The sequence below is a fragment of the Ictidomys tridecemlineatus genome, chromosome 9 (assembly GCF_052094955.1).
Source record: "Ictidomys tridecemlineatus isolate mIctTri1 chromosome 9, mIctTri1.hap1, whole genome shotgun sequence".
NCBI lineage: Eukaryota > Metazoa > Chordata > Mammalia > Rodentia > Sciuridae > Ictidomys > Ictidomys tridecemlineatus.
This window is the reverse complement of record NC_135485.1, coordinates 140,784,453-140,792,806: the sequence shown is the minus strand read 5'-3', so window position 1 is coordinate 140,792,806 and position 8,354 is coordinate 140,784,453.

Below are 8,354 nucleotides of genomic sequence, written 5' to 3'. Positions count from 1 at the left end.
GCCCAGGCCTCCAGGAACACCCTCATTGTCCCATTCTCTTCTTCGTGCCCTTCTCTGCTGGTAGGAACTGTGAGGTGGACATGGGGTGGCCAGGAGGGGTCAGCCACTGAACCCCAGGGCCAGCATCTCCAGACCTGAGAACTTCACTGGAGGCCAGCGCCTGCCCACCACAAGGCTGTCCAGGAAACACTGGGTGTTGGACTTACCTAGCTCCCGTCACCACTTTTGTTGCCGGGGATGGTTGCAGGATGCCTCTCTCCTTCTTCCACCTCTCTCTTTACTGTTTATTCATGCTTCCCCTCCTCTCCTCCTCCTTCTCTTCCTCCTTCTTCTTTTCTTTTGTTGTTGTTGTTTGTTTGTTTGTCTTGGGTACTGGCGATTGCTCCCCAACTCTTTATATTTTTTTATTTGGACACAGGATCTCATAAAGTTGCTTAGGGCCTCCCTAAGTTGCTGAGGCTGGCTTTGAGATTGTGACCCTCCTCCCTCAGCCTCCCAAGCCTCTGGATTACAGGCGTGCACCACCTCACTCAGCTTAATATTTCTCTTCTGAAGACTGTGGCCTTGCAGTCCTTCTCCTGGTTGTGAGAAGTCAGATGGCCCTTTTGAGGTTTTTCTTCTAGCTCCATTCCTTTCCTGTAAGTGGCAAACAGACAACAAGAAGTTACTTTTTAGAATGTGGCTAAAAATCTCTAAGAAAGAGGCAGCCCTCAGCCTGCCTTCCTGATGCTCTGCAGTCCAGCTGTTGAGATCGAGGCTCTGACTGTGGACTTGATTTCCATCCTGCTCTGTCCCCTTCCAGCTTCCGTAGCCTCTCAGAGACTCAATACCCTCCTGGATGCGGCCGTGGCAGCCAGCTGTGTTTCCCAACAGAGTCTGCACCCCAGTCTTCTTTGTTTCAGAGGGAGGAACACAAAGGAACAAGAAGGATGGCAAGGGGTGGGGTGTTCTCCCTGGGACCACAGGCCTGCTGCGGCTGGGGCAGTCACTGCTGGTACTTACTCCCCATAAACGTGCAGTTTGAAAGATTTCAAGTTTATTAGTGAAAGATCATTGTTGCATTTATTAGTAAAAATTATACTAAAATTGTTGTTAACCTTGTCAAATTACTAAATTTAAAAAATGCTGGTATAATTTTCATTTAAAAAATCAGGTTATTTCCTTGATCCTTCTCCACATTCTTCCTCTTCAGAGCTGGTTGCTGAACTGCATATTACCTTTTTAATTCTGCATCTTTGTTTCATAGCATACCCTCATTTGCATTTCTAAAATCAGATGTTCCTTTCACATAACACAGTATCCTAATTAAAATATTAAAAGACGCATTTTGAATGAAGAGAATTTACATTGCCATAAAAAAAATGCTTAGACTGGTGCAGGATGTTTTCTTTTTATATTTCAATGACACTTTTTCCCTAAATTATTTTGAGATATTCAGTTAACCCTCTCGGCTTTTTTAGGGTAGATTAAAAGATATGGAAGTGGAACAGGAAACAAAAAGATTTGCAATAAATAGAAAAGGATTGATTCACTATCAAATATTGTGAAAATAATCCCTGTACTTATTTTCTAATTAATTTCCATCAAAGTGTCTCGTTTTCTTGATGGATGGCTATATTTGGTCTTGACATGCAGAGTAGAGCTGGTCACGTTTTGGACTCAGAGCTCATTGTGTTTTCTCCATCCTGAATCCATTCTCTGGTTCCATCTTACCTTCCTTTCCTTCCATGATCTTCATATTCATCCCATTCACCCTCTCTCAAATGTCGAAGTATACCCGTAAGTATTTATAAGTCCCTTAAATATGCATGTGTCTATGTGTATTTTAAGTAACTAAATTTTGCCCTATTCTGTTTCCTGCTATCCTTACACAACACTGAAATTGCAGTCTGGCCATTATTGCTCATCTCTACTTTAGGGATAGATGTCTGAGTTTCTTCAACTTCCTGAACCCACCTATCACATCTTGGTGGATCCAGACCTGGTCCAGAGGATCCCAACAGATCAGACCAGGCAATTTCCCATAAATTTCCAACAGCAGAGAAATAAGTGGTGGTAAAAGTAGGAAAGGAATTTATTTCAGGGTGGCCAGAAGCTAAAGCTGCCCTCTGAGCAGTGACCACCCCCTAACACTAGAGCCAAAAGGATTCTGTTGTCTAGACCTGAGTCAATAATCAGCCTGACCAAGATTGCTGACTACACAAACTTTGTGGCTCCTGCCCCTGTACTTCCCCTGTCTAATCCCAGAGCCACTGCCAGTGCCCTGAAGCCAGGGTTTAGGATGCTAGTCCCCACCCTTCCACACATTGCTCCTCAGCCTTTGCACTAAGGGGAGCCAGGCCCCACAAACTTTGTGACCATGGGCAGATTCTAGTCCCTCTGCCCTTCAGATCTTCCTTAGTCCAGGGAAACTCTGGCCTGGAACCCACCAGGTAAAGGGAAAGTATATGAGCAAAAGTTAAAAAAAAAGTCTTAGAAGCATATGTGCTTTGTCACGTGCGCCATTTAAATGCCACCACTGTTGCTGTTCAGTTTATCACACTGTGAACTACATAGGATGAGGCTTCTGTGGAGCCACTTTTAGCTTTAATCTCAGTGCGAGAATCTTGTCTTTACATGGAGAAGTTACACTGGAGATATCAAATCTTTATTGCATGATGAAAAACACTTAATTATGATGCATCATTTTTAATACATTGAGGGATTCAGTTTTTTTTAAATGTTTTTCTCTATTGTAGAGTTATGAATCCAGAAAATTATCCACCAAAATAAATATGGCAAATAGGGAAAAACAAATCAAGTCTCACTTCCCATTATCTTATGCTTGTCTGCTAGGGACATTTGGTCACAGCTCTCATCCAAGGATTTTCCATGGTCTTTAGTGTTCCAGAGCGTTCTTTCTAATTCTATGGCATTTCTAGTGATGTGCTATGGAAGGGAGTCTGAAGAGTAGCTGAGGCTAATATGTTCCCTTTGTTATTGACTTATCAAATTTACAGGTGACCCAAGGCCAAGAAAAATCACCATTTTATTCAGTGCAGGAATTGATATTCAAGAAACATATTGACAGGAATGAACAGCAAAACTCCATTTACTATAAATGTGACATAAATTGAAATGTGAGGTATTATACTTGAACTGAAATTACATTATCAATATGTGGAATATACAAGAATTAGTAGCACTAATGTTAAATCATTAGGACTATCATAGGTTTAATGTGAGAGAATGCATTGTAAATTTTAAAAATATCTTGGCTGATCTGTTTTTAGTATACTGCATGTTCTCACAGAACTTCCTATGTCAGAAAAAAAGATCCAATTGACTCAGACATTATGGAACACATCATGGAGGCTTCCCCACAATTTTAAAATAACTTGAACTACTGTGTGATACAGCAATCTCACCAGTAGATGTATATCCAAAGGAAGTGAAAATCAGTGTGTTGAAGAGAAATTTGTACTCCTATGTTGATTGCAGCACTATTCACAATAGCCAAGAAATGAAATTAACCTGGGTGTCCATCAACTGATAGATGAATTTTTAAAAATGTGCTACACATATTCTGTGGAATAAAAAGAAAAAAAAAATTCTTTCATTTGTGACAACATGGGTGAGCTGAAAGACATTATGTTAAGTAAGATAAGTCTGGCACAGAAAACATTATCACATGCTGTCACTCATGTGGAATCTAAAATGTGCTGGTCTCATGGAAATTGAGGTATCAACGGTATGATGGTGGTTACCAGAGGTCAGAAAGTAAAGGGGAGGAGAGGCTGGGGAAGATGGGTAGACAGGTCCTGGGTTAGAAGTAGAGAAGATAAATAAGTTCTGGTGTGCCACTTCATAGTAGAGTGACCATAGACTGTATCAATAAAGTGAACACAATGTGATGTACTAAAGAGAGAGAGAGAGAGAGAGAGAGAGAGAGAGAGAGAGAGTGAGAGAGAGGAGATTTTGAGTGTTTTCACCTTAAAGAAATGATAGATGAATGAAGAGATATATATACCTTAAGCTTACCTTTTATACAATGTGTACATGTATCAAACTGTCACATGATACTTCAAAAATAAGTACAGTTTTTAAGTATTGGTTAAATAAATAAGAAAATGAGTTTTGAAATAACACAGATTTTTGATCTAATGGTCACTCACATGTGTAAGCAAAGTTTCCTTGGATAGCAAATTCAAACGCTTCTGGCTCCTCTTCCTCTGCCTCCTCCTCCTTCTCAGCGTCTTCTGTGGGACTGTGTCTGACCTGAAGCAAAGAGGAGTGGGCTGTGTGAGGGCATGAGTTGTCCTGGGGATGCCAGTAGCAAGGGTTTGAGCTGAACCTGGAGCTCCCGCATGGATCTCAGGCCTTCCCTGGATTTGAAGGGCTCTAGAGTAGCGGCCACCTTTGTCTCCAAGAATGTGCAAAATTTCTCTAGCAAAAACCATTGTCAATCAGGGTCATAAGAGGTCTATAACGAAGATCAAGAAGTGATAACTAAGATAATTATGCACATAAGGGAAACCATGAATAAGAACATATCAACAAAAATAATTAACATGACTAGACACTCACCACCCATCTACAAGAATTCTCTGGTAAAAGGCCATGGAATTGTTATAGTTAAAATGTGTGAGCTTTTTTTTTTTTTTGAAATAAATGACTATAAGAGATGACTGGCCATATTTGAAAAAGATCTCATCTGAGTTCTAGAGAGAAAGAATAAAGAGAATAAAAACAGGAAAATACTTTTAGGAATAATGAGTAGGGATTTTCAGAGCTAATGAAATACATGAATGCACAGAATGAAAATGCACAGGCAGAGAAGTTTTCTTCATAAGATTGTCATGAAGTCAAATTAGGCTTGGAACTTGGAAATATGAAATGGATAAGAAGTTGTCAATCCTATTAGTCAATAAAAAATATAATTTTTGTTTAATAATGCAGAAAATTTAATGGGAATTGGTACTGCTTACACATTTGAGTAAATAGCTCTCTAAAGCTGAATTTTATCTGAGAGACTGCCTATGGTATCTTTGGTGGAAAATGAGATTGGTAGGCCTCTGGAAGCCCACCACCATAGGACCGCATAATTAGAAGCATTACTAGTAACAATGCATTGCAAATAATTATCTTAGATGATTGACATTGTTATGGATTTAGGATTATTTTGTGATATATCTGTGAAAATGATGTATGATGAGAAAATCATATGTCCAAAATTAGACTGTGATTATTGCTTTTTTAGTGAATGAATGGAAAGTGGAGTAAGAATTTGATGACAGATTTTATTTTCCCCTGAATTCTATTACATTCTATGGGAGCTTTTTGCATTGGGCAAAGCAGTCTTCCTTAAAAGTCATGTTACATTTTTAGTTTCAGCTCTGAGATGTAAAGAGCTTAGAAGCTGTCACTTCTGTCCTCGCACGGACAAAGGTGAACATATTGAAAATTAGTAAATTTCCCAAGATTCATCAGAAAATTGAGGTCACAGGGCAAAGTGCTCTTCTGAAATATGGAGAGACAGGCCAAAGTAGTGAATCACAGCCAAGGCGAGTGAACCTGGAGAGGAGCCACTGCTTCTAGGGCCTGCGGAGGGGGGGGGAAACTTAAACTGAGATTTTGATGATTTTCTGGAGACTGGGTGTGGACTAGCTTGAGAATTAGAAATGCCTGGAAGTCCATTCTTATAGGGGAGGGGAAAGATAATTAGTTTAAAGTCCCCAAAACATTCTCCATATTAAAAGGCCTGCTAAGTGAAACTACTTTGCAAGAGGCTTATCTGACCTGGGAGGAAGAGCAATTAACCAGCTGAATGATTCCTGTCATTGTAAGGGTATAGGTGAAGGCTAAGAAATGTTCCTGAATCACAGCCCAGAATCTCAGGTTCATTAGACACTGAGGTTGAATCATAAAATTACAGAATGCTATGTACCCCTCACCCATGGCACCTTACCAATAGAGCAACAGTGCTAGTAGAACAGAAAATCACAGCCAAGAGAGGATCGAGACACGTACTCTAACTTAAAAGAAGGAGTTCTTAGGGACACCCAAGACAACAGGAGAGGAAAATCAATGCACAAAACCAGTCAACATTGAAGCACACACAGTGAGCACAGCAAACATTAAAAACAGCCCTGCTCTTATCCAGAGCAATGTAAATCCTCTCACTAGAACCCTAAGCTCAGTTCCTAATACCCAATATGTCCTGTGTGGCTTTCAACCAAAACCCACCAAACAAACAATGACTACAAGAAAACCCGCCCCCCCAGCAATCTGAACATTTAAAAGAAGAGTCAGACCAGACTCAGATTTGAGACAGATTTTGAAATTAGCAGAAAAGAAGTTCATACTACTGATGAATATGTCAGGGGATCTAATAGAAAAAGTAGAGAACACTCAAGAACAGATGGGTAGTACAGAGAGATGGAAACTCTAAGAAAAAATTAAAACGCAGAGATGATAGCTCCTATGCCAGGAATGATAACTGTATTTGACGAGTCCATCCACAGAGTGCACAAGAACCACTAGTGAGCACCATGATAGGCCATGGGCACCTCCCAAAATGAAATGCAAACACAGAATGAATGAGGGGGAATCCAGAATATCCACAATTTAAGTGGGGCAATTTAAGAAGACACAAATGAACATGGAAGTCATTCCAGGAGGAAAAGGAAGAGGGAAGTCATTTAGTGTTGAGAGGTTGGAAAATGGCCCGGCCATCTATCTCTAGATGTAGAATATTTTACACGTGCATGATTTTCAGGTTAGAAGTCATTGCTTATATTTTACAGTTTGAATTACAAGTTAATCTTTGTGACATTTATTTACATCCAGCATTTGAGGAGTATGTTAATGTTCTAAAAAGTTAATAGTGTACATTTTGCATTAAAATAAATGATAAAGATGAGTTATTGTTTGAAAAAGTTTCAACATAAATAAACAAAACTGGCACTAAATAACATTTTTCAGAGAAAAATAGAAAGGAAACATATGGAATAGTAGGTGTTAATGTATTGAAGAGGAGGAGAAAGAGAGTGAGTGACAGACGGGTTGAGATGGGTCATGAAGAGGGCAGCACACTTGCTGTTGGCATGTAGGAGACATTTTCATGCTCTGTTCCAGCTAAAGATCTTGTACCCTGTGCTGCTGGGCAAAATCAGCATGCATGTGCGCACATTTTCCCACACCTAATTTAGTTCTATTGAAAATTCTTCCTATGTAAATACCTGTCTTTTATTTCATCACAAATACCCTTAAATGTTGTCTTTGTACCTAAATTAACTTACATTCCTTTACCATCGTATCAAACTAAAACTTACTTTTTCTCACTATGGAAGTTATATTCTATAATTACAAAAATACAGAAAAATAAAAAGAAAAACAAATATTCTCTATGTAGTCTTATTTCTCAGCACAATCACAGTAGCTTGACATTCTACCTATTTTTAAATGCAATTGAAATGCATTAATAAATTTATTTATTTTCCTCCTAGAAGGCCTGCCTTGGTTCTTTGATTTAGACTCATTTCTACACAGTTGTTTCTGAGGCATCTTGGAATTCTGTCTTTCAGGACTTAAAACTTTTCTGTTTGATGATGTCTAATTTCCTACATTCAGCTTCTCATCTCTTCCCTCAACCTGACTGGGCTATAAACTCTAGAAAAGCAAAGACTCTTTCTACCTTAGCCTCTGCTATACTTCTAGTAACTAACCAAACATTATGCACACAGTAGGACTAATAAATATTTGTATCATATGTAATGATTATAAAAGTGCATTTCCTCCTTTGGCAATTAACACAGTAGCATAAGTATTTCTCTATATTACAGTATTTACTCTTTAAGTATTTTTATGTGGCTTACCATCTGTTCATTTCATAAAAATTGATTTCAAGAGTGTTGGACGCTTTGACTTATGTTTATCACCACCATAAAGCAGGGTTCTTAGCACTGCAATTTCCATCAATTACTACTATACTATCCTATTTCCTCTTTACTTCTAAAAACTGTAGCTAAATCTTGGTAAAAAAGACAGAAGCCAAGTTCTAACTCAAAGACAAATGAGCATGGCATATCTAATGAGAAAAATCCTAAAACTTTATCTGTTTTTTTTTATGCCTGTTGGTTTATTTGGTAATTTAATGACATCACAGCATATATTAAGAGACCCTCTGCTTTATTTTTACAAAAACAGAGCCTCTGTTACTGTAATTAAATGTAAAAATAATTTTCTGACTCTAATCACTGAATTTTTCATAAATGTAATGAATACGGCAAGGAGAAAGTTTCTATCTTTGTATTTGTCTTCTTAATACCTGGAGATGAATATGTGTACATTAACTAATATAATTAATATGATAG